This window comes from Oncorhynchus mykiss, unplaced genomic scaffold (assembly GCF_013265735.2).
Source record: "Oncorhynchus mykiss isolate Arlee unplaced genomic scaffold, USDA_OmykA_1.1 un_scaffold_419, whole genome shotgun sequence".
NCBI lineage: Eukaryota > Metazoa > Chordata > Actinopteri > Salmoniformes > Salmonidae > Oncorhynchus > Oncorhynchus mykiss.
Window position 1 is genome coordinate 68967 of NW_023493866.1, and position 23534 is coordinate 92500.

General features: G+C 45.2%; 62 non-coding genes and 6 pseudogenes across 62 annotated transcripts; all 68 read right to left on the reverse strand.

Annotated features, from left to right (window-relative positions):
* Positions 1-152: 152 nt before the first annotated feature.
* Positions 153-271, reverse strand: LOC118956298. The gene has a single exon (XR_005045880.1). It is a non-coding gene; the product is annotated as a 5S ribosomal RNA (ribosomal RNA).
* Positions 272-525: 254 nt separating this feature from the next.
* Positions 526-644, reverse strand: LOC118956300. Its single transcript, XR_005045882.1, has one exon. It is a non-coding gene; the product is annotated as a 5S ribosomal RNA (ribosomal RNA).
* A 260-nt stretch (positions 645-904) lies between these two features.
* Positions 905-1023, reverse strand: LOC118956301. The gene has a single exon (XR_005045883.1). It is a non-coding gene; the product is annotated as a 5S ribosomal RNA (ribosomal RNA).
* A 177-nt stretch (positions 1024-1200) lies between these two features.
* LOC118956302 lies at positions 1201-1319 on the reverse strand. Its single transcript, XR_005045884.1, has one exon. It is a non-coding gene; the product is annotated as a 5S ribosomal RNA (ribosomal RNA).
* A 260-nt stretch (positions 1320-1579) lies between these two features.
* LOC118956303 lies at positions 1580-1698 on the reverse strand. The gene has a single exon (XR_005045885.1). It is a non-coding gene; the product is annotated as a 5S ribosomal RNA (ribosomal RNA).
* Positions 1699-1957: 259 nt separating this feature from the next.
* Positions 1958-2076, reverse strand: LOC118956304. The gene has a single exon (XR_005045886.1). It is a non-coding gene; the product is annotated as a 5S ribosomal RNA (ribosomal RNA).
* Positions 2077-2336: 260 nt separating this feature from the next.
* LOC118956305 lies at positions 2337-2455 on the reverse strand. Its single transcript, XR_005045887.1, has one exon. It is a non-coding gene; the product is annotated as a 5S ribosomal RNA (ribosomal RNA).
* A 259-nt stretch (positions 2456-2714) lies between these two features.
* Positions 2715-2833, reverse strand: LOC118956306. Its single transcript, XR_005045888.1, has one exon. It is a non-coding gene; the product is annotated as a 5S ribosomal RNA (ribosomal RNA).
* Positions 2834-3010: 177 nt separating this feature from the next.
* LOC118956307 lies at positions 3011-3129 on the reverse strand. Its single transcript, XR_005045889.1, has one exon. It is a non-coding gene; the product is annotated as a 5S ribosomal RNA (ribosomal RNA).
* A 260-nt stretch (positions 3130-3389) lies between these two features.
* LOC118956308 lies at positions 3390-3508 on the reverse strand. The gene has a single exon (XR_005045890.1). It is a non-coding gene; the product is annotated as a 5S ribosomal RNA (ribosomal RNA).
* Positions 3509-3767: 259 nt separating this feature from the next.
* Positions 3768-3886, reverse strand: LOC118956309. Its single transcript, XR_005045891.1, has one exon. It is a non-coding gene; the product is annotated as a 5S ribosomal RNA (ribosomal RNA).
* Positions 3887-4146: 260 nt separating this feature from the next.
* Positions 4147-4265, reverse strand: LOC118956311. Its single transcript, XR_005045893.1, has one exon. It is a non-coding gene; the product is annotated as a 5S ribosomal RNA (ribosomal RNA).
* Positions 4266-4441: 176 nt separating this feature from the next.
* Positions 4442-4560, reverse strand: LOC118956312. The gene has a single exon (XR_005045894.1). It is a non-coding gene; the product is annotated as a 5S ribosomal RNA (ribosomal RNA).
* A 259-nt stretch (positions 4561-4819) lies between these two features.
* On the reverse strand, positions 4820-4938 carry LOC118956313. The gene has a single exon (XR_005045895.1). It is a non-coding gene; the product is annotated as a 5S ribosomal RNA (ribosomal RNA).
* Positions 4939-5197: 259 nt separating this feature from the next.
* LOC118956314 lies at positions 5198-5316 on the reverse strand. The gene has a single exon (XR_005045896.1). It is a non-coding gene; the product is annotated as a 5S ribosomal RNA (ribosomal RNA).
* Positions 5317-5576: 260 nt separating this feature from the next.
* On the reverse strand, positions 5577-5695 carry LOC118956315. The gene has a single exon (XR_005045897.1). It is a non-coding gene; the product is annotated as a 5S ribosomal RNA (ribosomal RNA).
* Positions 5696-5872: 177 nt separating this feature from the next.
* LOC118956316 lies at positions 5873-5991 on the reverse strand. The gene has a single exon (XR_005045898.1). It is a non-coding gene; the product is annotated as a 5S ribosomal RNA (ribosomal RNA).
* Positions 5992-6168: 177 nt separating this feature from the next.
* Positions 6169-6287, reverse strand: LOC118956317. The gene has a single exon (XR_005045899.1). It is a non-coding gene; the product is annotated as a 5S ribosomal RNA (ribosomal RNA).
* A 260-nt stretch (positions 6288-6547) lies between these two features.
* LOC118956318 lies at positions 6548-6666 on the reverse strand. The gene has a single exon (XR_005045900.1). It is a non-coding gene; the product is annotated as a 5S ribosomal RNA (ribosomal RNA).
* A 177-nt stretch (positions 6667-6843) lies between these two features.
* On the reverse strand, positions 6844-6962 carry LOC118956319. Its single transcript, XR_005045901.1, has one exon. It is a non-coding gene; the product is annotated as a 5S ribosomal RNA (ribosomal RNA).
* A 259-nt stretch (positions 6963-7221) lies between these two features.
* Positions 7222-7340, reverse strand: LOC118956320. Its single transcript, XR_005045902.1, has one exon. It is a non-coding gene; the product is annotated as a 5S ribosomal RNA (ribosomal RNA).
* A 177-nt stretch (positions 7341-7517) lies between these two features.
* Positions 7518-7636, reverse strand: LOC118956322. Its single transcript, XR_005045904.1, has one exon. It is a non-coding gene; the product is annotated as a 5S ribosomal RNA (ribosomal RNA).
* A 260-nt stretch (positions 7637-7896) lies between these two features.
* Positions 7897-8015, reverse strand: LOC118956323. The gene has a single exon (XR_005045905.1). It is a non-coding gene; the product is annotated as a 5S ribosomal RNA (ribosomal RNA).
* Positions 8016-8275: 260 nt separating this feature from the next.
* Positions 8276-8394, reverse strand: LOC118956324. The gene has a single exon (XR_005045906.1). It is a non-coding gene; the product is annotated as a 5S ribosomal RNA (ribosomal RNA).
* Positions 8395-8571: 177 nt separating this feature from the next.
* Positions 8572-8690, reverse strand: LOC118956325. Its single transcript, XR_005045907.1, has one exon. It is a non-coding gene; the product is annotated as a 5S ribosomal RNA (ribosomal RNA).
* Positions 8691-8950: 260 nt separating this feature from the next.
* LOC118956326 lies at positions 8951-9069 on the reverse strand. Its single transcript, XR_005045908.1, has one exon. It is a non-coding gene; the product is annotated as a 5S ribosomal RNA (ribosomal RNA).
* Positions 9070-9246: 177 nt separating this feature from the next.
* Positions 9247-9365, reverse strand: LOC118956327. Its single transcript, XR_005045909.1, has one exon. It is a non-coding gene; the product is annotated as a 5S ribosomal RNA (ribosomal RNA).
* A 260-nt stretch (positions 9366-9625) lies between these two features.
* LOC118956328 lies at positions 9626-9744 on the reverse strand. Its single transcript, XR_005045910.1, has one exon. It is a non-coding gene; the product is annotated as a 5S ribosomal RNA (ribosomal RNA).
* Positions 9745-9921: 177 nt separating this feature from the next.
* LOC118956329 lies at positions 9922-10040 on the reverse strand. The gene has a single exon (XR_005045911.1). It is a non-coding gene; the product is annotated as a 5S ribosomal RNA (ribosomal RNA).
* A 260-nt stretch (positions 10041-10300) lies between these two features.
* LOC118956330 lies at positions 10301-10419 on the reverse strand. Its single transcript, XR_005045912.1, has one exon. It is a non-coding gene; the product is annotated as a 5S ribosomal RNA (ribosomal RNA).
* A 260-nt stretch (positions 10420-10679) lies between these two features.
* Positions 10680-10798, reverse strand: LOC118956331. The gene has a single exon (XR_005045913.1). It is a non-coding gene; the product is annotated as a 5S ribosomal RNA (ribosomal RNA).
* A 177-nt stretch (positions 10799-10975) lies between these two features.
* LOC118956402 lies at positions 10976-11093 on the reverse strand (annotated as a pseudogene).
* Positions 11094-11350: 257 nt separating this feature from the next.
* Positions 11351-11469, reverse strand: LOC118956333. Its single transcript, XR_005045915.1, has one exon. It is a non-coding gene; the product is annotated as a 5S ribosomal RNA (ribosomal RNA).
* A 177-nt stretch (positions 11470-11646) lies between these two features.
* LOC118956393 lies at positions 11647-11764 on the reverse strand (annotated as a pseudogene).
* A 256-nt stretch (positions 11765-12020) lies between these two features.
* LOC118956378 lies at positions 12021-12138 on the reverse strand. The gene has a single exon (XR_005045960.1). It is a non-coding gene; the product is annotated as a 5S ribosomal RNA (ribosomal RNA).
* A 259-nt stretch (positions 12139-12397) lies between these two features.
* LOC118956334 lies at positions 12398-12516 on the reverse strand. The gene has a single exon (XR_005045916.1). It is a non-coding gene; the product is annotated as a 5S ribosomal RNA (ribosomal RNA).
* Positions 12517-12693: 177 nt separating this feature from the next.
* LOC118956335 lies at positions 12694-12812 on the reverse strand. Its single transcript, XR_005045917.1, has one exon. It is a non-coding gene; the product is annotated as a 5S ribosomal RNA (ribosomal RNA).
* A 257-nt stretch (positions 12813-13069) lies between these two features.
* On the reverse strand, positions 13070-13188 carry LOC118956336. The gene has a single exon (XR_005045918.1). It is a non-coding gene; the product is annotated as a 5S ribosomal RNA (ribosomal RNA).
* A 176-nt stretch (positions 13189-13364) lies between these two features.
* LOC118956337 lies at positions 13365-13483 on the reverse strand. The gene has a single exon (XR_005045919.1). It is a non-coding gene; the product is annotated as a 5S ribosomal RNA (ribosomal RNA).
* Positions 13484-13740: 257 nt separating this feature from the next.
* On the reverse strand, positions 13741-13858 carry LOC118956383. The gene has a single exon (XR_005045965.1). It is a non-coding gene; the product is annotated as a 5S ribosomal RNA (ribosomal RNA).
* A 258-nt stretch (positions 13859-14116) lies between these two features.
* On the reverse strand, positions 14117-14234 carry LOC118956379. Its single transcript, XR_005045961.1, has one exon. It is a non-coding gene; the product is annotated as a 5S ribosomal RNA (ribosomal RNA).
* A 259-nt stretch (positions 14235-14493) lies between these two features.
* LOC118956338 lies at positions 14494-14612 on the reverse strand. Its single transcript, XR_005045920.1, has one exon. It is a non-coding gene; the product is annotated as a 5S ribosomal RNA (ribosomal RNA).
* A 177-nt stretch (positions 14613-14789) lies between these two features.
* Positions 14790-14908, reverse strand: LOC118956339. The gene has a single exon (XR_005045921.1). It is a non-coding gene; the product is annotated as a 5S ribosomal RNA (ribosomal RNA).
* A 260-nt stretch (positions 14909-15168) lies between these two features.
* Positions 15169-15286, reverse strand: LOC118956403 (annotated as a pseudogene).
* A 176-nt stretch (positions 15287-15462) lies between these two features.
* LOC118956340 lies at positions 15463-15581 on the reverse strand. Its single transcript, XR_005045922.1, has one exon. It is a non-coding gene; the product is annotated as a 5S ribosomal RNA (ribosomal RNA).
* Positions 15582-15838: 257 nt separating this feature from the next.
* Positions 15839-15957, reverse strand: LOC118956341. The gene has a single exon (XR_005045923.1). It is a non-coding gene; the product is annotated as a 5S ribosomal RNA (ribosomal RNA).
* Positions 15958-16133: 176 nt separating this feature from the next.
* LOC118956342 lies at positions 16134-16252 on the reverse strand. Its single transcript, XR_005045924.1, has one exon. It is a non-coding gene; the product is annotated as a 5S ribosomal RNA (ribosomal RNA).
* Positions 16253-16511: 259 nt separating this feature from the next.
* Positions 16512-16630, reverse strand: LOC118956344. The gene has a single exon (XR_005045926.1). It is a non-coding gene; the product is annotated as a 5S ribosomal RNA (ribosomal RNA).
* Positions 16631-16886: 256 nt separating this feature from the next.
* On the reverse strand, positions 16887-17005 carry LOC118956345. The gene has a single exon (XR_005045927.1). It is a non-coding gene; the product is annotated as a 5S ribosomal RNA (ribosomal RNA).
* A 176-nt stretch (positions 17006-17181) lies between these two features.
* LOC118956346 lies at positions 17182-17300 on the reverse strand. Its single transcript, XR_005045928.1, has one exon. It is a non-coding gene; the product is annotated as a 5S ribosomal RNA (ribosomal RNA).
* Positions 17301-17476: 176 nt separating this feature from the next.
* Positions 17477-17594, reverse strand: LOC118956394 (annotated as a pseudogene).
* A 258-nt stretch (positions 17595-17852) lies between these two features.
* On the reverse strand, positions 17853-17971 carry LOC118956347. The gene has a single exon (XR_005045929.1). It is a non-coding gene; the product is annotated as a 5S ribosomal RNA (ribosomal RNA).
* Positions 17972-18229: 258 nt separating this feature from the next.
* Positions 18230-18348, reverse strand: LOC118956348. Its single transcript, XR_005045930.1, has one exon. It is a non-coding gene; the product is annotated as a 5S ribosomal RNA (ribosomal RNA).
* A 174-nt stretch (positions 18349-18522) lies between these two features.
* On the reverse strand, positions 18523-18641 carry LOC118956349. Its single transcript, XR_005045931.1, has one exon. It is a non-coding gene; the product is annotated as a 5S ribosomal RNA (ribosomal RNA).
* A 260-nt stretch (positions 18642-18901) lies between these two features.
* Positions 18902-19020, reverse strand: LOC118956350. The gene has a single exon (XR_005045932.1). It is a non-coding gene; the product is annotated as a 5S ribosomal RNA (ribosomal RNA).
* A 177-nt stretch (positions 19021-19197) lies between these two features.
* LOC118956351 lies at positions 19198-19316 on the reverse strand. The gene has a single exon (XR_005045933.1). It is a non-coding gene; the product is annotated as a 5S ribosomal RNA (ribosomal RNA).
* A 256-nt stretch (positions 19317-19572) lies between these two features.
* LOC118956352 lies at positions 19573-19691 on the reverse strand. Its single transcript, XR_005045934.1, has one exon. It is a non-coding gene; the product is annotated as a 5S ribosomal RNA (ribosomal RNA).
* A 261-nt stretch (positions 19692-19952) lies between these two features.
* LOC118956407 lies at positions 19953-20073 on the reverse strand (annotated as a pseudogene).
* Positions 20074-20333: 260 nt separating this feature from the next.
* On the reverse strand, positions 20334-20454 carry LOC118956428 (annotated as a pseudogene).
* A 177-nt stretch (positions 20455-20631) lies between these two features.
* On the reverse strand, positions 20632-20750 carry LOC118956353. The gene has a single exon (XR_005045935.1). It is a non-coding gene; the product is annotated as a 5S ribosomal RNA (ribosomal RNA).
* A 257-nt stretch (positions 20751-21007) lies between these two features.
* LOC118956355 lies at positions 21008-21126 on the reverse strand. Its single transcript, XR_005045937.1, has one exon. It is a non-coding gene; the product is annotated as a 5S ribosomal RNA (ribosomal RNA).
* A 176-nt stretch (positions 21127-21302) lies between these two features.
* LOC118956356 lies at positions 21303-21421 on the reverse strand. The gene has a single exon (XR_005045938.1). It is a non-coding gene; the product is annotated as a 5S ribosomal RNA (ribosomal RNA).
* Positions 21422-21598: 177 nt separating this feature from the next.
* LOC118956357 lies at positions 21599-21717 on the reverse strand. Its single transcript, XR_005045939.1, has one exon. It is a non-coding gene; the product is annotated as a 5S ribosomal RNA (ribosomal RNA).
* A 256-nt stretch (positions 21718-21973) lies between these two features.
* On the reverse strand, positions 21974-22092 carry LOC118956358. The gene has a single exon (XR_005045940.1). It is a non-coding gene; the product is annotated as a 5S ribosomal RNA (ribosomal RNA).
* A 177-nt stretch (positions 22093-22269) lies between these two features.
* On the reverse strand, positions 22270-22387 carry LOC118956390. Its single transcript, XR_005045972.1, has one exon. It is a non-coding gene; the product is annotated as a 5S ribosomal RNA (ribosomal RNA).
* A 258-nt stretch (positions 22388-22645) lies between these two features.
* LOC118956359 lies at positions 22646-22764 on the reverse strand. The gene has a single exon (XR_005045941.1). It is a non-coding gene; the product is annotated as a 5S ribosomal RNA (ribosomal RNA).
* A 256-nt stretch (positions 22765-23020) lies between these two features.
* LOC118956361 lies at positions 23021-23139 on the reverse strand. Its single transcript, XR_005045943.1, has one exon. It is a non-coding gene; the product is annotated as a 5S ribosomal RNA (ribosomal RNA).
* A 177-nt stretch (positions 23140-23316) lies between these two features.
* Positions 23317-23435, reverse strand: LOC118956362. Its single transcript, XR_005045944.1, has one exon. It is a non-coding gene; the product is annotated as a 5S ribosomal RNA (ribosomal RNA).
* Between the last annotated feature and the right edge of the window lie 99 nt (positions 23436-23534).

Sequence of the window (23534 nt, forward strand, 5' to 3'; positions counted from 1 at the left end):
AAATTGCATATACTGTAGCCATAATTTGTAGCACAGATTGTTGGATGAAATACAAACTAACCTTGCTTACTTATTTCAAAGCGAGGGCACATATTTCAGCCTTGTGGGAAAAAACGGACAAAGAGTTGAAATTCCACAAGGCAGTGACAAAAAGCTTACAGCACCTGGTATTCCCAGGCGGTCTCCCATCCAAGTACTAACCAGGCCCGACCCTGCTTAGCTTCCGAGATCGGACGAGATCAGGCGTACTCAGGCCGGTGTGGCCGTAAGCGAGAAATATCTCTTGGTGCACTATGTAAGTCAAAGTGAGCCTGATTAACAGCTGTTGCATTTCCACCATTTAGATAAGCATCTTTGTCACTCAAAAGTGGAAGAAATTGCATATACTGTAGCCATAATTTGTAGCACAGATTGTTGGATGAAATACAAACTAACCTTGCTTACTTATTTCAAAGCGAGGGCACATATTTCAGCCTTGTGGGAAAAACGGACAAAGAGTTGAAATTCCACAAGGCAGTGACAAAAAGCTTACAGCACCTGGTATTCCCAGGCGGTCTCCCATCCAAGTACTAACCAGGCCCGACCCTGCTTAGCTTCCGAGATCGGACGAGATCAGGCGTACTCAGGCCGGTGTGGCCGTAAGCGAGAAACTATCTCTTGGTGCACTATGTAAAGTCAAAGTGAGCCTGATTAACAGCTGTTGCATTTCCACCATTTAGATAAGCATCTTTGTGTCACTCAAAAAGTGGAAGAAATTGCATATACTGTAGCCATAATTTGTAGCACAGATTGTTGGATGAAATACAAACTAACCTTGCTTACTTATTTCAAAGCGAGGGCACATATTTCAGCCTTGTGGGAAAAAACGGACAAAGAGTTGAAATTCCACAAGGCAGTGACAAAAAGCTTACAGCACCTGGTATTCCCAGGCGGTCTCCCATCCAAGTACTAACCAGGCCCGACCCTGCTTAGCTTCCGAGATCGGACGAGATCAGGCGTACTCAGGCCGGTGTGGCCGTAAGCGAAAGGCAATCTCAAAAAGTGGATGAAATTGCATATACTGTAGCCATAATTTGTAGCACAGATTGTTGGATGAAATACAAACTAACCTTGCTTACTTATTTCAAAGCGAGGGCACATATTTCAGCCTTGTGGGAAAAAACGGACAAAGAGTTGAAATTCCACAAGGCAGTGACAAAAAGCTTACAGCACCTGGTATTCCCAGGCGGTCTCCCATCCAAGTACTAACCAGGCCCGACCCTGCTTAGCTTCCGAGATCGGACGAGATCAGGCGTACTCAGGCCGGTGTGGCCGTAAGCGAGAAACTATCTCTTGGTGCACTATGTAAAGTCAAAGTGAGCCTGATTAACAGCTGTTGCATTTCCACCATTTAGATAAGCATCTTTGTGTCACTCAAAAAGTGGAAGAAATTGCATATACTGTAGCCATAATTTGTAGCACAGATTGTTGGATGAAATACAAACTAACCTTGCTTACTTATTTCAAAGCGAGGGCACATATTTCAGCCTTGTGGGAAAAAACGGACAAAGAGTTGAAATTCCACAAGGCAGTGACAAAAAGCTTACAGCACCTGGTATTCCCAGGCGGTCTCCCATCCAAGTACTAACCAGGCCCGACCCTGCTTAGCTTCCGAGATCGGACGAGATCAGGCGTACTCAGGCCGGTGTGGCCGTAAGCGAGAAACTATCTCTTGGTGCACTATGTAAAGTCAAAGTGAGCCTGATTAACAGCTGTTGCATTTCCACCATTTAGATAAGCATCTTTGTGTCACTCAAAAGTGGAAGAAATTGCATATACTGTAGCCATAATTTGTAGCACAGATTGTTGGATGAAATACAAACTAACCTTGCTTACTTATTTCAAAGCGAGGGCACATATTTCAGCCTTGTGGGAAAAAACGGACAAAGAGTTGAAATTCCACAAGGCAGTGACAAAAAGCTTACAGCACCTGGTATTCCCAGGCGGTCTCCCATCCAAGTACTAACCAGGCCCGACCCTGCTTAGCTTCCGAGATCGGACGAGATCAGGCGTACTCAGGCCGGTGTGGCCGTAAGCGAGAAACTATCTCTTGGTGCACTATGTAAAGTCAAAGTGAGCCTGATTAACAGCTGTTGCATTTCCACCATTTAGATAAGCATCTTTGTGTCACTCAAAAAGTGGAAGAAATTGCATATACTGTAGCCATAATTTGTAGCACAGATTGTTGGATGAAATACAAACTAACCTTGCTTACTTATTTCAAAGCGAGGGCACATATTTCAGCCTTGTGGGAAAAAACGGACAAAGAGTTGAAATTCCACAAGGCAGTGACAAAAAGCTTACAGCACCTGGTATTCCCAGGCGGTCTCCCATCCAAGTACTAACCAGGCCCGACCCTGCTTAGCTTCCGAGATCGGACGAGATCAGGCGTACTCAGGCCGGTGTGGCCGTAAGCGAGAAACTATCTCTTGGTGCACTATGTAAAGTCAAAGTGAGCCTGATTAACAGCTGTTGCATTTCCACCATTTAGATAAGCATCTTTGTGTCACTCAAAAGTGGAAGAAATTGCATATACTGTAGCCATAATTTGTAGCACAGATTGTTGGATGAAATACAAACTAACCTTGCTTACTTATTTCAAAGCGAGGGCACATATTTCAGCCTTGTGGGAAAAAACGGACAAAGAGTTGAAATTCCACAAGGCAGTGACAAAAAGCTTACAGCACCTGGTATTCCCAGGCGGTCTCCCATCCAAGTACTAACCAGGCCCGACCCTGCTTAGCTTCCGAGATCGGACGAGATCAGGCGTACTCAGGCCGGTGTGGCCGTAAGCGAAAGGCAATCTCAAAAAGTGGATGAAATTGCATATACTGTAGCCATAATTTGTAGCACAGATTGTTGGATGAAATACAAACTAACCTTGCTTACTTATTTCAAAGCGAGGGCACATATTTCAGCCTTGTGGGAAAAAACGGACAAAGAGTTGAAATTCCACAAGGCAGTGACAAAAAGCTTACAGCACCTGGTATTCCCAGGCGGTCTCCCATCCAAGTACTAACCAGGCCCGACCCTGCTTAGCTTCCGAGATCGGACGAGATCAGGCGTACTCAGGCCGGTGTGGCCGTAAGCGAGAAACTATCTCTTGGTGCACTATGTAAAGTCAAAGTGAGCCTGATTAACAGCTGTTGCATTTCCACCATTTAGATAAGCATCTTTGTGTCACTCAAAAAGTGGAAGAAATTGCATATACTGTAGCCATAATTTGTAGCACAGATTGTTGGATGAAATACAAACTAACCTTGCTTACTTATTTCAAAGCGAGGGCACATATTTCAGCCTTGTGGGAAAAAACGGACAAAGAGTTGAAATTCCACAAGGCAGTGACAAAAAGCTTACAGCACCTGGTATTCCCAGGCGGTCTCCCATCCAAGTACTAACCAGGCCCGACCCTGCTTAGCTTCCGAGATCGGACGAGATCAGGCGTACTCAGGCCGGTGTGGCCGTAAGCGAGAAACTATCTCTTGGTGCACTATGTAAGTCAAAGTGAGCCTGATTAACAGCTGTTGCATTTCCACCATTTAGATAAGCATCTTTGTGTCACTCAAAAAGTGGAAGAAATTGCATATACTGTAGCCATAATTTGTAGCACAGATTGTTGGATGAAATACAAACTAACCTTGCTTACTTATTTCAAAGCGAGGGCACATATTTCAGCCTTGTGGGAAAAAACGGACAAAGAGTTGAAATTCCACAAGGCAGTGACAAAAAGCTTACAGCACCTGGTATTCCCAGGCGGTCTCCCATCCAAGTACTAACCAGGCCCGACCCTGCTTAGCTTCCGAGATCGGACGAGATCAGGCGTACTCAGGCCGGTGTGGCCGTAAGCGAGAAACTATCTCTTGGTGCACTATGTAAAGTCAAAGTGAGCCTGATTAACAGCTGTTGCATTTCCACCATTTAGATAAGCATCTTTGTGTCACTCAAAAAGTGGAAGAAATTGCATATACTGTAGCCATAATTTGTAGCACAGATTGTTGGATGAAATACAAACTAACCTTGCTTACTTATTTCAAAGCGAGGGCACATATTTCAGCCTTGTGGGAAAAAACGGACAAAGAGTTGAAATTCCACAAGGCAGTGACAAAAAGCTTACAGCACCTGGTATTCCCAGGCGGTCTCCCATCCAAGTACTAACCAGGCCCGACCCTGCTTAGCTTCCGAGATCGGACGAGATCAGGCGTACTCAGGCCGGTGTGGCCGTAAGCGAAAGGCAATCTCAAAAGTGGATGAAATTGCATATACTGTAGCCATAATTTGTAGCACAGATTGTTGGATGAAATACAAACTAACCTTGCTTACTTATTTCAAAGCGAGGGCACATATTTCAGCCTTGTGGGAAAAAACGGACAAAGAGTTGAAATTCCACAAGGCAGTGACAAAAAGCTTACAGCACCTGGTATTCCCAGGCGGTCTCCCATCCAAGTACTAACCAGGCCCGACCCTGCTTAGCTTCCGAGATCGGACGAGATCAGGCGTACTCAGGCCGGTGTGGCCGTAAGCGAGAAACTATCTCTTGGTGCACTATGTAAAGTCAAAGTGAGCCTGATTAACAGCTGTTGCATTTCCACCATTTAGATAAGCATCTTTGTGTCACTCAAAAAGTGGAAGAAATTGCATATACTGTAGCCATAATTTGTAGCACAGATTGTTGGATGAAATACAAACTAACCTTGCTTACTTATTTCAAAGCGAGGGCACATATTTCAGCCTTGTGGGAAAAACGGACAAAGAGTTGAAATTCCACAAGGCAGTGACAAAAAGCTTACAGCACCTGGTATTCCCAGGCGGTCTCCCATCCAAGTACTAACCAGGCCCGACCCTGCTTAGCTTCCGAGATCGGACGAGATCAGGCGTACTCAGGCCGGTGTGGCCGTAAGCGAGAAACTATCTCTTGGTGCACTATGTAAGTCAAAGTGAGCCTGATTAACAGCTGTTGCATTTCCACCATTTAGATAAGCATCTTTGTGTCACTCAAAAAGTGGAAGAAATTGCATATACTGTAGCCATAATTTGTAGCACAGATTGTTGGATGAAATACAAACTAACCTTGCTTACTTATTTCAAAGCGAGGGCACATATTTCAGCCTTGTGGGAAAAAACGGACAAAGAGTTGAAATTCCACAAGGCAGTGACAAAAAGCTTACAGCACCTGGTATTCCCAGGCGGTCTCCCATCCAAGTACTAACCAGGCCCGACCCTGCTTAGCTTCCGAGATCGGACGAGATCAGGCGTACTCAGGCCGGTGTGGCCGTAAGCGAGAAACTATCTCTTGGTGCACTATGTAAAGTCAAAGTGAGCCTGATTAACAGCTGTTGCATTTCCACCATTTAGATAAGCATCTTTGTGTCACTCAAAAAGTGGAAGAAATTGCATATACTGTAGCCATAATTTGTAGCACAGATTGTTGGATGAAATACAAACTAACCTTGCTTACTTATTTCAAAGCGAGGGCACATATTTCAGCCTTGTGGGAAAAAACGGACAAAGAGTTGAAATTCCACAAGGCAGTGACAAAAAGCTTACAGCACCTGGTATTCCCAGGCGGTCTCCCATCCAAGTACTAACCAGGCCCGACCCTGCTTAGCTTCCGAGATCGGACGAGATCAGGCGTACTCAGGCCGGTGTGGCCGTAAGCGAAAGGCAATCTCAAAAAGTGGATGAAATTGCATATACTGTAGCCATAATTTGTAGCACAGATTGTTGGATGAAATACAAACTAACCTTGCTTACTTATTTCAAAGCGAGGGCACATATTTCAGCCTTGTGGGAAAAAACGGACAAAGAGTTGAAATTCCACAAGGCAGTGACAAAAAGCTTACAGCACCTGGTATTCCCAGGCGGTCTCCCATCCAAGTACTAACCAGGCCCGACCCTGCTTAGCTTCCGAGATCGGACGAGATCAGGCGTACTCAGGCCGGTGTGGCCGTAAGCGAAAGGCAATCTCAAAAAGTGGATGAAATTGCATATACTGTAGCCATAATTTGTAGCACAGATTGTTGGATGAAATACAAACTAACCTTGCTTACTTATTTCAAAGCGAGGGCACATATTTCAGCCTTGTGGGAAAAAACGGACAAAGAGTTGAAATTCCACAAGGCAGTGACAAAAAGCTTACAGCACCTGGTATTCCCAGGCGGTCTCCCATCCAAGTACTAACCAGGCCCGACCCTGCTTAGCTTCCGAGATCGGACGAGATCAGGCGTACTCAGGCCGGTGTGGCCGTAAGCGAGAAACTATCTCTTGGTGCACTATGTAAAGTCAAAGTGAGCCTGATTAACAGCTGTTGCATTTCCACCATTTAGATAAGCATCTTTGTGTCACTCAAAAAGTGGAAGAAATTGCATATACTGTAGCCATAATTTGTAGCACAGATTGTTGGATGAAATACAAACTAACCTTGCTTACTTATTTCAAAGCGAGGGCACATATTTCAGCCTTGTGGGAAAAAACGGACAAAGAGTTGAAATTCCACAAGGCAGTGACAAAAAGCTTACAGCACCTGGTATTCCCAGGCGGTCTCCCATCCAAGTACTAACCAGGCCCGACCCTGCTTAGCTTCCGAGATCGGACGAGATCAGGCGTACTCAGGCCGGTGTGGCCGTAAGCGAAAGGCAATCTCAAAAAGTGGATGAAATTGCATATACTGTAGCCATAATTTGTAGCACAGATTGTTGGATGAAATACAAACTAACCTTGCTTACTTATTTCAAAGCGAGGGCACATATTTCAGCCTTGTGGGAAAAAACGGACAAAGAGTTGAAATTCCACAAGGCAGTGACAAAAAGCTTACAGCACCTGGTATTCCCAGGCGGTCTCCCATCCAAGTACTAACCAGGCCCGACCCTGCTTAGCTTCCGAGATCGGACGAGATCAGGCGTACTCAGGCCGGTGTGGCCGTAAGCGAGAAACTATCTCTTGGTGCACTATGTAAAGTCAAAGTGAGCCTGATTAACAGCTGTTGCATTTCCACCATTTAGATAAGCATCTTTGTGTCACTCAAAAGTGGAAGAAATTGCATATACTGTAGCCATAATTTGTAGCACAGATTGTTGGATGAAATACAAACTAACCTTGCTTACTTATTTCAAAGCGAGGGCACATATTTCAGCCTTGTGGGAAAAAACGGACAAAGAGTTGAAATTCCACAAGGCAGTGACAAAAAGCTTACAGCACCTGGTATTCCCAGGCGGTCTCCCATCCAAGTACTAACCAGGCCCGACCCTGCTTAGCTTCCGAGATCGGACGAGATCAGGCGTACTCAGGCCGGTGTGGCCGTAAGCGAAAGGCAATCTCAAAAAGTGGATGAAATTGCATATACTGTAGCCATAATTTGTAGCACAGATTGTTGGATGAAATACAAACTAACCTTGCTTACTTATTTCAAAGCGAGGGCACATATTTCAGCCTTGTGGGAAAAAACGGACAAAGAGTTGAAATTCCACAAGGCAGTGACAAAAAGCTTACAGCACCTGGTATTCCCAGGCGGTCTCCCATCCAAGTACTAACCAGGCCCGACCCTGCTTAGCTTCCGAGATCGGACGAGATCAGGCGTACTCAGGCCGGTGTGGCCGTAAGCGAGAAACTATCTCTTGGTGCACTATGTAAAGTCAAAGTGAGCCTGATTAACAGCTGTTGCATTTCCACCATTTAGATAAGCATCTTTGTGTCACTCAAAAAGTGGAAGAAATTGCATATACTGTAGCCATAATTTGTAGCACAGATTGTTGGATGAAATACAAACTAACCTTGCTTACTTATTTCAAAGCGAGGGCACATATTTCAGCCTTGTGGGAAAAAACGGACAAAGAGTTGAAATTCCACAAGGCAGTGACAAAAAGCTTACAGCACCTGGTATTCCCAGGCGGTCTCCCATCCAAGTACTAACCAGGCCCGACCCTGCTTAGCTTCCGAGATCGGACGAGATCAGGCGTACTCAGGCCGGTGTGGCCGTAAGCGAGAAACTATCTCTTGGTGCACTATGTAAAGTCAAAGTGAGCCTGATTAACAGCTGTTGCATTTCCACCATTTAGATAAGCATCTTTGTGTCACTCAAAAAGTGGAAGAAATTGCATATACTGTAGCCATAATTTGTAGCACAGATTGTTGGATGAAATACAAACTAACCTTGCTTACTTATTTCAAAGCGAGGGCACATATTTCAGCCTTGTGGGAAAAAACGGACAAAGAGTTGAAATTCCACAAGGCAGTGACAAAAAGCTTACAGCACCTGGTATTCCCAGGCGGTCTCCCATCCAAGTACTAACCAGGCCCGACCCTGCTTAGCTTCCGAGATCGGACGAGATCAGGCGTACTCAGGCCGGTGTGGCCGTAAGCGAAAGGCAATCTCAAAAAGTGGATGAAATTGCATATACTGTAGCCATAATTTGTAGCACAGATTGTTGGATGAAATACAAACTAACCTTGCTTACTTATTTCAAAGCGAGGGCACATATTTCAGCCTTGTGGGAAAAAACGGACAAAGAGTTGAAATTCCACAAGGCAGTGACAAAAAGCTTACAGCACCTGGTATTCCCAGGCGGTCTCCCATCCAAGTACTAACCAGGCCCGACCCTGCTTAGCTTCCGAGATCGGACGAGATCAGGCGTACTCAGGCCGGTGTGGCCGTAAGCGAGAAACTATCTCTTGGTGCACTATGTAAAGTCAAAGTGAGCCTGATTAACAGCTGTTGCATTTCCACCATTTAGATAAGCATCTTTGTGTCACTCAAAAAGTGGAAGAAATTGCATATACTGTAGCCATAATTTGTAGCACAGATTGTTGGATGAAATACAAACTAACCTTGCTTACTTATTTCAAAGCGAGGGCACATATTTCAGCCTTGTGGGAAAAAACGGACAAAGAGTTGAAATTCCACAAGGCAGTGACAAAAAGCTTACAGCACCTGGTATTCCCAGGCGGTCTCCCATCCAAGTACTAACCAGGCCCGACCCTGCTTAGCTTCCGAGATCGGACGAGATCAGGCGTACTCAGGCCGGTGTGGCCGTAAGCGAAAGGCAATCTCAAAAAGTGGATGAAATTGCATATACTGTAGCCATAATTTGTAGCACAGATTGTTGGATGAAATACAAACTAACCTTGCTTACTTATTTCAAAGCGAGGGCACATATTTCAGCCTTGTGGGAAAAAACGGACAAAGAGTTGAAATTCCACAAGGCAGTGACAAAAAGCTTACAGCACCTGGTATTCCCAGGCGGTCTCCCATCCAAGTACTAACCAGGCCCGACCCTGCTTAGCTTCCGAGATCGGACGAGATCAGGCGTACTCAGGCCGGTGTGGCCGTAAGCGAGAAACTATCTCTTGGTGCACTATGTAAAGTCAAAGTGAGCCTGATTAACAGCTGTTGCATTTCCACCATTTAGATAAGCATCTTTGTGTCACTCAAAAAGTGGAAGAAATTGCATATACTGTAGCCATAATTTGTAGCACAGATTGTTGGATGAAATACAAACTAACCTTGCTTACTTATTTCAAAGCGAGGGCACATATTTCAGCCTTGTGGGAAAAAACGGACAAAGAGTTGAAATTCCACAAGGCAGTGACAAAAAGCTTACAGCACCTGGTATTCCCAGGCGGTCTCCCATCCAAGTACTAACCAGGCCCGACCCTGCTTAGCTTCCGAGATCGGACGAGATCAGGCGTACTCAGGCCGGTGTGGCCGTAAGCGAAAGGCAATCTCAAAAAGTGGATGAAATTGCATATACTGTAGCCATAATTTGTAGCACAGATTGTTGGATGAAATACAAACTAACCTTGCTTACTTATTTCAAAGCGAGGGCACATATTTCAGCCTTGTGGGAAAAAACGGACAAAGAGTTGAAATTCCACAAGGCAGTGACAAAAAGCTTACAGCACCTGGTATTCCCAGGCGGTCTCCCATCCAAGTACTAACCAGGCCCGACCCTGCTTAGCTTCCGAGATCGGACGAGATCAGGCGTACTCAGGCCGGTGTGGCCGTAAGCGAGAAACTATCTCTTGGTGCACTATGTAAAGTCAAAGTGAGCCTGATTAACAGCTGTTGCATTTCCACCATTTAGATAAGCATCTTTGTGTCACTCAAAAAGTGGAAGAAATTGCATATACTGTAGCCATAATTTGTAGCACAGATTGTTGGATGAAATACAAACTAACCTTGCTTACTTATTTCAAAGCGAGGGCACATATTTCAGCCTTGTGGGAAAAAACGGACAAAGAGTTGAAATTCCACAAGGCAGTGACAAAAAGCTTACAGCACCTGGTATTCCCAGGCGGTCTCCCATCCAAGTACTAACCAGGCCCGACCCTGCTTAGCTTCCGAGATCGGACGAGATCAGGCGTACTCAGGCCGGTGTGGCCGTAAGCGAGAAACTATCTCTTGGTGCACTATGTAAAGTCAAAGTGAGCCTGATTAACAGCTGTTGCATTTCCACCATTTAGATAAGCATCTTTGTGTCACTCAAAAAGTGGAAGAAATTGCATATACTGTAGCCATAATTTGTAGCACAGATTGTTGGATGAAATACAAACTAACCTTGCTTACTTATTTCAAAGCGAGGGCACATATTTCAGCCTTGTGGGAAAAAACGGACAAAGAGTTGAAATTCCACAAGGCAGTGACAAAAAGCTTACAGCACCTGGTATTCCCAGGCGGTCTCCCATCCAAGTACTAACCAGGCCCGACCCTGCTTAGCTTCCGAGATCGGACGAGATCAGGCGTACTCAGGCCGGTGTGGCCGTAAGCGAAAGGCAATCTCAAAAAGTGGATGAAATTGCATATACTGTAGCCATAATTTGTAGCACAGATTGTTGGATGAAATACAAACTAACCTTGCTTACTTATTTCAAAGCGAGGGCACATATTTCAGCCTTGTGGGAAAAAACGGACAAAGAGTTGAAATTCCACAAGGCAGTGACAAAAAGCTTACAGCACCTGGTATTCCCAGGCGGTCTCCCATCCAAGTACTAACCAGGCCCGACCCTGCTTAGCTTCCGAGATCGGACGAGATCAGGCGTACTCAGGCCGTGTGGCCGTAAGCGAGAAACTATCTCTTGGTGCACTATGTAAAGTCAGTGAGCCTGATTAACAGCTGTTGCATTTCCACCATTTAGATAAGCATCTTTGTGTCACTCAAAAGTGGAAGAAATTGCATATACTGTAGCCATAATTTGTAGCACAGATTGTTGGATGAAATACAAACTAACCTTGCTTACTTATTTCAAAGCGAGGGCACATATTTCAGCCTTGTGGGAAAAAACGGACAAAGAGTTGAAATTCCACAAGGCAGTGACAAAAAGCTTACAGCACCTGGTATTCCCAGGCGGTCTCCCATCCAAGTACTAACCAGGCCCGACCCTGCTTAGCTTCCGAGATCGGACGAGATCAGGCGTACTCAGGCCGGTGTGGCCGTAAGCGAAAGGCAATCTCAAAAAGTGGATGAAATTGCATATACTGTAGCCATAATTTGTAGCACAGATTGTTGGATGAAATACAAACTAACCTTGCTTACTTATTTCAAAGCGAGGGCACATATTTCAGCCTTGTGGGAAAAAACGGACAAAGAGTTGAAATTCCACAAGGCAGTGACAAAAAGCTTACAGCACCTGGTATTCCCAGGCGGTCTCCCATCCAAGTACTAACCAGGCCCGACCCTGCTTAGCTTCCGAGATCGGACGAGATCAGGCGTACTCAGCCGGTGTGGCCGTAAGCGAGAAACTATCTCTTGGTGCACTATGTAAGTCAAGTGAGCCTGATTAACAGCTGTTGCATTTCCACCATTTAGATAAGCATCTTTGTGTCACTCAAAAGTGGAAAAATTGCATATACTGTAGCCATAATTTGTAGCACAGATTGTTGGATGAAATACAAACTAACCTTGCTTACTTATTTCAAAGCGAGGGCACATATTTCAGCCTTGTGGGAAAAAACGGACAAAGAGTTGAAATTCCACAAGGCAGTGACAAAAAGCTTACAGCACCTGGTATTCCCAGGCGGTCTCCCATCCAAGTACTAACCAGGCCCGACCCTGCTTAGCTTCCGAGATCGGACGAGATCAGGCGTACTCAGGCGGTGTGGCCGTAAGCGAGAAACTATCTCTTGGTGCACTATGTAAAGTCAAAGTGAGCCTGATTAACAGCTGTTGCATTTCCACCATTTAGATAAGCATCTTTGTGTCACTCAAAAGTGGAAGAAATTGCATATACTGTAGCCATAATTTGTAGCACAGATTGTTGGATGAAATACAAACTAACCTTGCTTACTTATTTCAAAGCGAGGGCACATATTTCAGCCTTGTGGGAAAAAACGGACAAAGAGTTGAAATTCCACAAGGCAGTGACAAAAAGCTTACAGCACCTGGTATTCCCAGGCGGTCTCCCATCCAAGTACTAACCAGGCCCGACCCTGCTTAGCTTCCGAGATCGGACGAGATCAGGCGTACTCAGGCCGGTGTGGCCGTAAGCGAAAGGCAATCTCAAAAAGTGGATGAAATTGCATATACTGTAGCCATAATTTGTAGCACAGATTGTTGGATGAAATACAAACTAACCTTGCTTACTTATTTCAAAGCGAGGGCACATATTTCAGCCTTGTGGGAAAAAACGGACAAAGAGTTGAAATTCCACAAGGCAGTGACAAAAAGCTTACAGCACCTGGTATTCCCAGGCGGTCTCCCATCCAAGTACTAACCAGGCCCGACCCTGCTTAGCTTCCGAGATCGGACGAGATCAGGCGTACTCAGGCCGGTGTGGCCGTAAGCGAGAAACTATCTCTTGGTGCACTATGTAAAGTCAAAGTGAGCCTGATTAACAGCTGTTGCATTTCCACCATTTAGATAGCATCTTTGTGTCACTCAAAAGTGGAAGAAATTGCATATACTGTAGCCATAATTTGTAGCACAGATTGTTGGATGAAATACAAACTAACCTTGCTTACTTATTTCAAAGCGAGGGCACATATTTCAGCCTTGTGGGAAAAAACGGACAAGAGTTGAAATTCCACAAGGCAGTGACAAAAAGCTTACAGCACCTGGTATTCCCAGGCGGTCTCCCATCCAAGTACTAACCAGGCCCGACCCTGCTTAGCTTCCGAGATCGGACGAGATCAGGCGTACTCAGGCCGGTGTGGCCGTAAGCGAAAGGCAATCTCAAAAAGTGGATGAAATTGCATATACTGTAGCCATAATTTGTAGCACAGATTGTTGGATGAAATACAAACTAACCTTGCTTACTTATTTCAAAGCGAGGGCACATATTTCAGCCTTGTGGGAAAAACGGACAAAGAGTTGAAATTCCACAAGGCAGTGACAAAAAGCTTACAGCACCTGGTATTCCCAGGCGGTCTCCCATCCAAGTACTAACCAGGCCCGACCCTGCTTAGCTTCCGAGATCGGACGAGATCAGGCGTACTCAGGCCGGTGTGGCCGTAAGCGAGAAACTATCTCTTGTGCACTATGTAAAGTCAAGTGAGCCTGATTAACAGCTGTTGCATTTCCACCATTTAGATAAGCATCTTTGTGTCACTCAAAAAGTGGAAGAATTGCATATACTGTAGCCATAATTTGTAGCACAGATTGTTGGATGAAATACAAACTAACCTTGCTTACTTATTTCAAAGCGAGGGCACATATTTCAGCCTTGTGGGAAAAAACGGACAAAGAGTTGAAATTCCACAAGGCAGTGACAAAAAGCTTACAGCACCTGGTATTCCCAGGCGGTCTCCCATCAAGTACTAACCAGGCCCGACCCTGCTTAGCTTCCGAGATCGGACGAGATCAGGCGTACTCAGGCCGGTGTGGCCGTAAGCGAGAAACTATCTCTTGGTGCACTATGTAAAGTCAAAGTGAGCCTGATTAACAGCTGTTGCATTTCCACATTTAGATAAGCATCTTTGTGTCACTCAAAAAGTGAAGAAATTGCATATACTGTAGCCATAATTTGTAGCACAGATTGTTGGATGAAATACAAACTAACCTTGCTTACTTATTTCAAAGCGAGGGCACATATTTCAGCCTTGTGGGAAAAAACGGACAAAGAGTTGAAATTCCACAAGGCAGTGACAAAAAGCTTACAGCACCTGGTATTCCCAGGCGGTCTCCCATCCAAGTACTAACCAGGCCCGACCCTGCTTAGCTTCCGAGATCGGACGAGATCAGGCGTACTCAGGCGGTGTGGCCGTAAGCGAGAAACTATCTCTTGGTGCACTATGTAAAGTCAAAGTGAGCCTGATTAACAGCTGTTGCATTTCCACCATTTAGATAAGCATCTTTGTGTCACTCAAAAAGTGGAAGAAATTGCATATACTGTAGCCATAATTTGTAGCACAGATTGTTGGATGAAATACAAACTAACCTTGCTTACTTATTTCAAAGCGAGGGCACATATTTCAGCCTTGTGGGAAAAACGGACAAAGAGTTGAAATTCCACAAGGCAGTGACAAAAAGCTTACAGCACCTGGTATTCCCAGGCGGTCTCCCATCCAAGTACTAACCAGGCCCGACCCTGCTTAGCTTCCGAGATCGGACGAGATCAGGCGTACTCAGGCCGGTGTGGCCGTAAGCGAAAGGCAATCTCAAAAAGTGGATGAAATTGCATATACTGTAGCCATAATTTGTAGCACAGATTGTTGGATGAAATACAAACTAACCTTGCTTACTTATTTCAAAGCGAGGGCACATATTTCAGCCTTGTGGGAAAAAACGGACAAAGAGTTGAAATTCCACAAGGCAGTGACAAAAAGCTTACAGCACCTGGTATTCCCAGGCGGTCTCCCATCCAAGTACTAACCAGGCCCGACCCTGCTTAGCTTCCGAGATCGGACGAGATCAGGCGTACTCAGGCCGGTGTGGCCGTAAGCGAGAAACTATCTCTTGGTGCACTATGTAAAGTCAAAGTGAGCCTGATTAACAGCTGTTGCATTTCCACCATTTAGATAAGCATCTTTGTGTCACTCAAAAAGTGGAAGAAATTGCATATACTGTAGCCATAATTTGTAGCACAGATTGTTGGATGAAATACAAACTAACCTTGCTTACTTATTTCAAAGCGAGGGCACATATTTCAGCCTTGTGGGAAAAAACGGACAAAGAGTTGAAATTCCACAAGGCAGTGACAAAAAGCTTACAGCACCTGGTATTCCCAGGCGGTCTCCCATCCAAGTACTAACCAGGCCCGACCCTGCTTAGCTTCCGAGATCGGACGAGATCAGGCGTACTCAGGCCGTGTGGCCGTAAGCGAAAGGCAATCTCAAAAAGTGGATGAAATTGCATATACTGTAGCCATAATTTGTAGCACAGATTGTTGGATGAAATACAAACTAACCTTGCTTACTTATTTCAAAGCGAGGGCACATATTTCAGCCTTGTGGGAAAAACGGACAAAGAGTTGAAATTCCACAAGGCAGTGACAAAAAGCTTACAGCACCTGGTATTCCCAGGCGGTCTCCCATCCAAGTACTAACCAGGCCCGACCCTGCTTAGCTTCCGAGATCGGACGAGATCAGGCGTACTCAGGCCGGTGTGGCCGTAAGCGAGAAACTATCTCTTGTGCACTATGTAAAGTCAAAGTGAGCCTGATTAACAGCTGTTGCATTTCCACCATTTAGATAAGCATCTTTGTGTCACTCAAAAAGTGGAAGAATTGCATATACTGTAGCCATAATTTGTAGCACAGATTGTTGGATGAAATACAAACTAACCTTGCTTACTTATTTCAAAGCGAGGGCACATATTTCAGCCTTGTGGAAAAAACGGACAAAGAGTTGAAATTCCACAAGGCAGTGACAAAAAGCTTACAGCACCTGGTATTCCCAGGCGGTCTCCCATCCAAGTACTAACCAGGCCCGACCCTGCTTAGCTTCCGAGATCGGACGAGATCAGGCGTACTCAGGCCGGTGTGGCCGTAAGCGAAAGGCAATCTCAAAAGTGGATGAAATTGCATATACTGTAGCCATAATTTGTAGCACAGATTGTTGGATGAAATACAAACTAACCTTGCTTACTTATTTCAAAGCGAGGGCACATATTTCAGCCTTGTGGGAAAAAACGGACAAAGAGTTGAAATTCCACAAGGCAGTGACAAAAAGCTTACAGCACCTGGTATTCCCAGGCGGTCTCCCATCCAAGTACTAACCAGGCCCGACCCTGCTTAGCTTCCGAGATCGGACGAGATCAGGCGTACTCAGGCCGGTGTGGCCGTAAGCGAGAAACTATCTCTTGGTGCACCATGTAAAGTCAAAGTGAGCCTGATTAACAGCTGTTGCATTTCCACCATTTAGATAAGCATCTTTGTGTCACTCAAAAGTGGAAGAAATTGCATATACTGTAGCCATAATTTGTAGCACAGATTGTTGGATGAAATACAAACTAACCTTGCTTACTTATTTCAAAGCGAGGGCACATATTTCAGCCTTGTGGGAAAAAACGGACAAAGAGTTGAAATTCCACAAGGCAGTGACAAAAAGCTTACAGCACCTGGTATTCCCAGGCGGTCTCCCATCCAAGTACTAACCAGGCCCGACCCTGCTTAGCTTCCGAGATCGGACGAGATCAGGCGTACTCAGGCCGGTGTGGCCGTAAGCGAAACTATCTCTTGGTGCACTATGTAAAGTCAAGTGAGCCTGATTAACAGCTGTTGCATTTCCACCATTTAGATAAGCATCTTTGTGTCACTCAAAAGTGGAAGAAATTGCATATACTGTAGCCATAATTTGTAGCACAGATTGTTGGATGAAATACAAACTAACCTTGCTTACTTATTTCAAAGCGAGGGCACATATTTCAGCCTTGTGGGAAAAAACGGACAAAGAGTTGAAATTCCACAAGGCAGTGACAAAAAGCTTACAGCACCTGGTATTCCCAGGCGGTCTCCCATCCAAGTACTAACCAGGCCCGACCCTGCTTAGCTTCCGAGATCGGACGAGATCAGGCGTACTCAGGCCGGTGTGGCCGTAAGCGAAAGGCAATCTCAAAAGTGGATGAAATTGCATATACTGTAGCCATAATTTGTAGCACAGATTGTTGGATGAAATACAAACTAACCTTGCTTACTTATTTCAAAGCGAGGGCACATATTTCAGCCTTGTGGGAAAAAACGGACAAAGAGTTGAAATTCCACAAGGCAGTGACAAAAAGCTTACAGCACCTGGTATTCCCAGGCGGTCTCCCATCCAAGTACTAACCAGGCCCGACCCTGCTTAGCTTCCGAGATCGGACGAGATCAGGCGTACTCAGGCCGGTGTGGCCGTAAGCGAAAGGCAATCTCAAAAAGTGGATGAAATTGCATATACTGTAGCCATAATTTGTAGCACAGATTGTTGGATGAAATACAAACTAACCTTGCTTACTTATTTCAAAGCGAGGGCACATATTTCAGCCTTGTGGGAAAAACGGACAAAGAGTTGAAATTCCACAAGGCAGTGACAAAAAGCTTACAGCACCTGGTATTCCCAGGCGGTCTCCCATCCAAGTACTAACCAGGCCCGACCCTGCTTAGCTTCCGAGATCGGACGAGATCAGGCGTACTCAGCCGGTGTGGCCGTAAGCGAGAAACTATCTCTTGGTGCACATGTAAAGTCAAAGTGAGCCTGATTAACAGCTGTTGCATTTCCACCATTTAGATAAGCATCTTTGTGTCACTCAAAAAGTGGAAGAAATTGCATATACTGTAGCCATAATTTGTAGCACAGATTGTTGGATGAAATACAAACTAACCTTGCTTACTTATTTCAAAGCGAGGGCACATATTTCAGCCTTGTGGGAAAAACGGACAAAGAGTTGAAATTCCACAAGGCAGTGACAAAAAGCTTACAGCACCTGGTATTCCCAGGCGGTCTCCCATCCAAGTACTAACCAGGCCCGACCCTGCTTAGCTTCCGAGATCGGACGAGATCAGGCGTACTCAGGCCGGTGTGGCCGTAAGCGAGAAACTATCTCTTGTGCACTATGTAAAGTCAAAGTGAGCCTGATTACAGCTGTTGCATTTCCACCATTTAGATAAGCATCTTTGTGTCACTCAAAAAGTGGAAGAAATTGCATATACTGTAGCCATAATTTGTAGCACAGATTGTTGGATGAAATACAAACTAACCTTGCTTACTTATTTCAAAGCGAGGGCACATATTTCAGCCTTGTGGGAAAAAACGGACAAAGAGTTGAAATTCCACAAGGCAGTGACAAAAAGCTTACAGCACCTGGTATTCCCAGGCGGTCTCCCATCCAAGTACTAACCAGGCCCGACCCTGCTTAGCTTCCGAGATCGGACGAGATCAGGCGTACTCAGGCCGGTGTGGCCGTAAGCGAAAGGCAATCTCAAAAGTGGATGAAATTGCATATACTGTAGCCATAATTTGTAGCACAGATTGTTGGATGAAATACAAACTAACCTTGCTTACTTATTTCAAAGCGAGGGCACATATTTCAGCCTTGTGGAAAAAACGGACAAAGAGTTGAAATTCCACAAGGCAGTGACAAAAGCTTACAGCACCTGGTATTCCCAGGCGGTCTCCCATCCAAGTACTAACCAGGCCCGACCCTGCTTAGCTTCCGAGATCGGACGAGATCAGGCGTACTCAGGCCGGTGTGGCCGTAAGCGAGAAACTATCTCTTGGTGCACTATGTAAAGTCAAAGTGAGCCTGATTAACAGCTGTTGCATTTCCACCATTTAGATAAGCATCTTTGTGTCACTCAAAAAGTGGAAGAAATTGCATATACTGTAGCCATAATTTGTAGCACAGATTGTTGGATGAAATACAAACTAACCTTGCTTACTTATTTCAAAGCGAGGGCACATATTTCAGCCTTGTGGGAAAAAACGGACAAAGAGTTGAAATTCCACAAGGCAGTGACAAAAAGCTTACAGCACCTGGTATTCCCAGGCGGTCTCCCATCCAAGTACTAACCAGGCCCGACCCTGCTTAGCTTCCGAGATCGGACGAGATCAGGCGTACTCAGGCCGGTGTGGCCGTAAGCGAAAGGCAATCTCAAAAAGTGGATGAAATTGCATATACTGTAGCCATAATTTGTAGCACAGATTGTTGGATGAAATACAAACTAACCTTGCTTACTTATTTCAAAGCGAGGGCACATATTTCAGCCTTGTGGGAAAAAACGGACAAAGAGTTGAAATTCCACAAGGCAGTGACAAAAAGCTTACAGCACCTGGTATTCCCAGGCGGTCTCCCATCCAAGTACTAACCAGGCCCGACCCTGCTTAGCTTCCGAGATCGGACGAGATCAGGCGTACTCAGGCCGGTGTGGCCGTAAGCGAGAAACTATCTCTTGGTGCACTATGTAAAGTCAAAGTGAGCCTGATTAACAGCTGTTGCATTTCCCATTTAGATAAGCATCTTTGTGTCACTCAAAAAGTGAAGAAATTGCATATACTGTAGCCATAATTTGTAGCACAGATTGTTGGATGAAATACAAACTAACCTTGCTTACTTATTTCAAAGCGAGGGCACATATTTCAGCCTTGTGGGAAAAACGGACAAAGAGTTGAAATTCCACAAGGCAGTGACAAAAAGCTTACAGCACCTGGTATTCCCAGGCGGTCTCCCATCCAAGTACTAACCAGGCCCGACCCTGCTTAGCTTCCGAGATCGGACGAGATCAGGCGTACTCAGGCCGGTGTGGCCGTAAGCGAGAATTATCTCTTGGTGCACTATGTAAAGTCCAAAGTGAGCCTGATTAACAGCTGTTGCATTTCCACCATTTAGATAAGCATCTTGTGTCACTCAAAAAGTGGAAGAAAATTGCATATACTGTAGCCATAATTTTGTAGCACAGATTGTTGGATGAAATACAAACTAACCTTGCTTACTTATTTCAAAGCGGAGGGCACATATTTCAGCCTTGTGGGAAAAAACGGACAAAGAGTTGAAATTCCACAAGGCAGTGACAAAAGCTTACAGCACCTGGTATTCCCAGGCGGTCTCCCATCCAAGTACTAACCAGGCCCGACCCTGCTTAGCTTCCGAGATCGGACGAAGATCAGGCGTACTCAGGCCGGTGTTGGCCGTAAGCGAGAAACTATCTCTTGGTGCACTATGTAAGTCAAAGTGAGCCTGATTAACAGCTGTTGCATTTCCACCATTTAGATAAGCATCTTTGTGTCACTCAAAAAGTGGAAGAAATTGCATATACTGTAGCCATAATTTGTAGCACAGATTGGTTGGATGAAATACAAACTAACCTTGCTTACTTATTTCAAAGCGAGGGCACATATTTCAGCCTTGTGGGAAAAAACGGACAAAGAGTTGAAATTCCACAAGGCAGTGACAAAAAGCTTACAGCACCTGGTATTCCCAGGGCGGTCTCCCATCCAAGTACTAACAGGCCCGACCCTGCTTAGCGTCCGAGATCGGACGAGATCAAGGCGTACTCAGGCCCGGTGTGGCCGTAAGCGAAAGGCAATCTCAAAAAGTGGATGAAATTGCATATACTGTAGCCATAATTTGTAGCACAGATTGTTGGATGAAATACAAACTAACCTTGCTTACTTATTTCAAAGCGAGGGCACATATTTCAGCCTTGTGGGAAAAAACGGACAAAGAGTTGAAATTCCACAAGGCAGTGACAAAAAGCTTACAGCACCTGGTATTCCCAGGCGGTCTCCCATCCAAGTACTAACCAGGCCCGACCCTGCTTAGCTTCCGAGATCGGACGAGATCAGGCGTACTCAGGCCGGTGTGGCCGTAAGCGAGAAACTATCTCTTGGTGCACTATGTAAAGTCAAAGTGAGCCTGATTAACAGCTGTTGCATTTCCACCATTTAGATAAGCATCTTTGTGTCACTCAAAAGTGAAGAAATTGCATATACTGTAGCCATAATTTGTAGCACAGATTGTTGGATGAAATACAAACTAACCTTGCTTACTTATTTCAAAGCGAGGGCACATATTTCAGCCTTGTGGGAAAAACGGACAAAGAGTTGAAATTCCACAAGGCAGTGACAAAAAGCTTACAGCACCTGGTATTCCCAGGCGGTCTCCCATCCAAGTACTAACCAGGCCCGACCCTGCTTAGCTTCCGAGATCGGACGAGATCAGGCGTACTCAGGCCGGTGTGGCCGTAAGCGAAAGGCAATCTCAAAAAGTGGATGAAATTGCATATACTGTAGCCATAATTTGTAGCACAGATTGTTGGATGAAATACAAACTAACCTTGCTTACTTATTTCAAAGCGAGGGCACATATTTCAGCCTTGTGGGAAAAACGGACAAAGAGTTGAAATTCCACAAGGCAGTGACAAAAAGCTTACAGCACCTGGTATTCCCAGGCGGTCTCCCATCCAAGTACTAACCAGGCCCGACCCTGCTTAGCTTCCGAGATCGGACGAGATCAGGCGTACTCAGGCCGGTGTGGCCGTAAGCGAAAGGCAATCTCAAAAAGTGGATGAAATTGCATATACTGTAGCCATAATTTGTAGCACAGATTGTTGGATGAAATACAAACTAACCTTGCTTACTTATTTCAAAGCGAGGGCACATATTTCAGCCTTGTGGGAAAAAACGGACAAAGAGTTGAAATTCCACAAGGCAGTGACAAAAAGCTTACAGCACCTGGTATTCCCAGGCGGTCTCCCATCCAAGTACTAACCAGGCCCGACCCTGCTTAGCTTCCGAGATCGGACGAGATCAGGCGTACTCAGGCCGGTGTGGCCGTAAGCGAGAAACTATCTCTTGTGCACTATGTAAAGTCAAGTGAGCCTGATTAACAGCTGTTGCATTTCAACCATTTAGATAAGCATCTTTGTCACTCAAAAAGTGGAAGAAATTGCATATACTGTAGCCATAATTTGTAGCACAGATTGTTGGATGAAATACAAACTAACCTTGCTTACTTATTTCAAAGCGAGGGCACATATTTCAGCCTTGTGGGAAAAAACGGACAAAGAGTTGAAATTCCACAAGGCAGTGACAAAAAGCTTACAGCACCTGGTATTCCCAGGCGGTCTCCCATCCAAGTACTAACCAGGCCCGACCCTGCTTAGCTTCCGAGATCGGACGAGATCAGGCGTACTCAGGCCGGTGTGGCCGTAAGCGAAAGGCAATCTCAAAAAGTGGATGAAATTGCATATACTGTAGCCATAATTTGTAGCACAGATTGTTGGATGAAATACAAACTAACCTTGCTTACTTATTTCAAAGCGAGGGCACATATTTCAGCCTTGTGGGAAAAAACGGACAAAGAGTTGAAATTCCACAAGGCAGTGACAAAAAGCTTACAGCACCTGGTATTCCCAGGCGGTCTCCCATCCAAGTACTAACCAGGCCCGACCCTGCTTAGCTTCCGAGATCGGACGAGATCAGCGTACTCAGGCCGGTGTGGCCGTAAGCGAGAAACTATCTCTTGGTGCACTATGTAAAGTCAAAGTGAGCCTGATTAACAGCTGTTGCATTTCACCATTTAGATAAGCATCTTTGTGTCACTCAAAAGTGGAAGAAATTGCATATACTGTAGCCATAATTTGTAGCACAGATTGTTGGATGAAATACAAACTAACCTTGCTTACTTATTTCAAAGCGAGGGCACATATTTCAGCCTTGTGGGAAAAAACGGACAAAGAGTTGAAATTCCACAAGGCAGTGACAAAAAGCTTACAGCACCTGGTATTCCCAGGCGGTCTCCCATCCAAGTACTAACCAGGCCCGACCCTGCTTAGCTTCCGAGATCGGACGAGATCAGGCGTACTCAGGCCGGTGTGGCCGTAAGCGAGAAACTATCTCTTGGTGCACTATGTAAGTCAAAGTGAGCCTGATTACAGCTGTTGCATTTCCACCATTTAGATAAGCTCTTTGTGTCACTCAAAAGTGGAAGAAATTGCATATACTGTAGCCATAATTTGTAGCACAGATTGTTGGATGAAATACAAACTAACCTTGCTTACTTATTTCAAAGCGAGGGCACATATTTCAGCCTTGTGGGAAAAAACGGACAAAGAGTTGAAATTCCACAAGGCAGTGACAAAAAGCTTACAGCACCTGGTATTCCCAGGCGGTCTCCCATCCAAGTACTAACCAGGCCCGACCCTGCTTAGCTTCCGAGATCGGACGAGATCAGGCGTACTCAGGCCGGTGTGGCCGTAAGCGAAAGGCAATCTCAAAAAGTGGATGAAATTGCATATACTGTAGCCATAATTTGTAGCACAGATTGTTGGATGAAATACAAACTAACCTTGCTTACTTATTTCAAAGCGAGGGCACATATTTCAGCCTTGTGGGAAAAAACGGACAAAGAGTTGAAATTCCACAAGGCAGTGACAAAAAGCTTACAGCACCTGGTATTCCCAGGCGGTCTCCCATCCAAGTACTAACCAGGCCCGACCCTGCTTAGCTTCCGAGATCGGACGAGATCAGGCGTACTCAGGCCGGTGTGGCCGTAAGCGAGAACTATCTCTTGGTGCACATGTAAAGTCAAAGTGAGCCTGATTAACAGCTGTTGCATTTCCACCATTTAGATAAGCATCTTTGTGTCACTCAAAAG